This window comes from Plasmopara halstedii (genome assembly GCF_900000015.1).
Source record: "Plasmopara halstedii genome assembly, contig: Scaffold_1211, whole genome shotgun sequence".
NCBI lineage: Eukaryota > Oomycota > Peronosporomycetes > Peronosporales > Peronosporaceae > Plasmopara > Plasmopara halstedii.
The window spans coordinates 73,330-75,842 of NW_020188126.1; positions in this window are offsets into that span (position 1 = coordinate 73,330).

Here is a 2,513-nt window from a genome sequence, read left to right on the forward strand (position 1 = left end):
CGTTCGCCAATCTCATCTTCCGTAATGACCGGAGGCCCGATGATGTGGACACGTAACGATCGATTTTCCGCGTTCTTCGTTTCCACAGCGGGATCCGCCGGGCGAAAGCCATATTTCACACGAGGGTGAATGACCGACCGTGGATGGGCGCGCATCATAGCCGCATTGAAGGCAGCTTCTAGCTGCCGCCTCTGTGCCCCGTCGAGGTCATTAGTGATTACACCACGTACCTCAGGCGACGAGAAGTCAGGAAACGGACATGGGGTCCGCAAGGGGCAAACAGGGATCGTCTCACGCCGCTGGCGGCTCGCCTTCCTCGTCATCCCACGCGTAAAAAGTAGTGTCAGACACGTAGTCGACCAACTCCACATCCTCAACGAGGTCATTCGTCACTGATAGCGTGCGCGGAGCGCGACGCTTGTACTAATCGAGCCTAGGGTTTACATCCCTCGGTACCGCGAACGCACTGTCCGACATTGCACCGCTTGCGGGAGACGAAGTTCGGCTCTGCTCGTGCTCGCTGTCAGAACCAGCGAGACATGGTGACTTGAGTGTCGTTGAAACAGGGCTCATTGAGCACAGAAGTCGTTTTTTTCCAACGAACCAAGTTACAGTGTCTAGCGGACATGCAAGCCTCGTTGAGGCAATAATCGATTGGAACTGTAACGGGTCAGATTTTGATTTAAACGGAAGAGTTAATTAGCCGTGGGTTAAGGCGATAATTACTCTTGGAGTAAGCAGATTGCGATCCGCTAAACCCGTACTTGTTCTGAGAATAGAACGAGAGGTCAGTGACCGAACTTACGCTTCCTCAAAGCGCAAAGCTTCGGCAGCCCCACTGCATCTTAAGTTGCTGCTAGCCTTCCCGTCGTTTACCAATTCTTCCTTATTACCCACATTTATGAACATACTTACTCTATGTGGCCAATACGTAGCCCGCTTTTGCGATCACAACATCACATTTTGGCTTATCAGATGAATGACCCCGATGAAGTGTAGACATGCTGTTTTTGCAAATTGCTTTGTAAGTATGTTCTAATATGGATATATGTGATGAATGGATATTATAACTTCAGGTCTGAGGCTTACATCAAGATCCTCTTGAAAACTTTATTTGACTTGCCACTATAATTGAGCGATGATTATACAGACACCACGAGACTCATGTCATTCTACTAAACTAATACATAGAATTATATAAAAGCGGATCGAAACATTGGCATCATTGAGCTATATAGGGTTCTATTTTGATTCTCGATTGGTACCAAAAACACACCGAGTCGTGAATATCATTTACAGGATAATGAAGATAATATCGTGATAGCTCAATCAACCTATCAAGTACTAAATGTACTTAAATGGATGATATATATTTTCATCATGTTTTGTTGATAAAATCACACAACCTATGCAAAATGAAATAAAATATAATACAATAGACTTACTGGTACTTACAATGTACCTACCGTCTGGCTCCAGATGCTGGCCTTTTATTTTGTTGCTAGCCTCCTCGTCGTTCACCAAGTCTTCCATATTACCAACGTAAATGAACATACTAATGCTATGTAATCAGAACGAAGCCCTATCCTGATACCTCAATGTACCTGTCAAGTACAAAAATCATCAAATAACTAAATTGATCAGATAATAAATGTACTGAAATAGATAAAATAATTTCTCATCAATTTTTGTTGGAAACATCACACAACCTACTCGAAATGAAATAAAATATAACACAATAGTTCTACTGGTACTATCAATTACCTATCGTCTGGCTCCTGGTGTCGACCTCCTGAGTTGTTGCTAGCCTCTCCGTCCTTCATCAAGTCTTCCTTATTACCCACATATATAAACATACTTACTCTATGTAGCCAATACGAAGCCCGCTTTTGCGATCACAACATCACATTTTGGCTTATCAGATGAATGACCTCGATGAAGTGTAGACATGTCTTTGAGCCAATGAAAATGCTGTTTTTGCAAATCACTTTGTAAGTATGTTTCTAATATGGATATATGTGATGAATGGTTATTAAAACTTCAGGTTTGAGGCTTACATAAAGATCGATCTGAAATTTCATTTGACTTGCCACAATAATTGAGCGATGTTTATACAGACACCACGAGACTCATGTTATTCAACTATTCTGATATATAGAATGACAGAAAAGCGTGTCAAAACATTGGCATCATTGACCTAAAGTCAGTTGTATGTTGAGGCGCTGAAAGCGCGGTTGGGTGACATCATCACTGTTCACCTAGCGACGGGGACGCGTGTCACGGTCCCGAAGATCCCTGTGGACCTCGGAGTCACGTTCTTTGACTTTGATAGCGTGGAACGCTGTCAAGTATTAGACTTGGATGCAAGGTATGACCTCATCCTAGGAATGGCATGGTTGGAGCACTATGAGCATTGGATTGATTAGAGGTCAAAGACCTTGGGCGCTTTGCGCATGTCTCCTGGTGGAGCTTTGGCGAGTCATGAACCCACCTCTGCTAGGAGACAAAAGCGC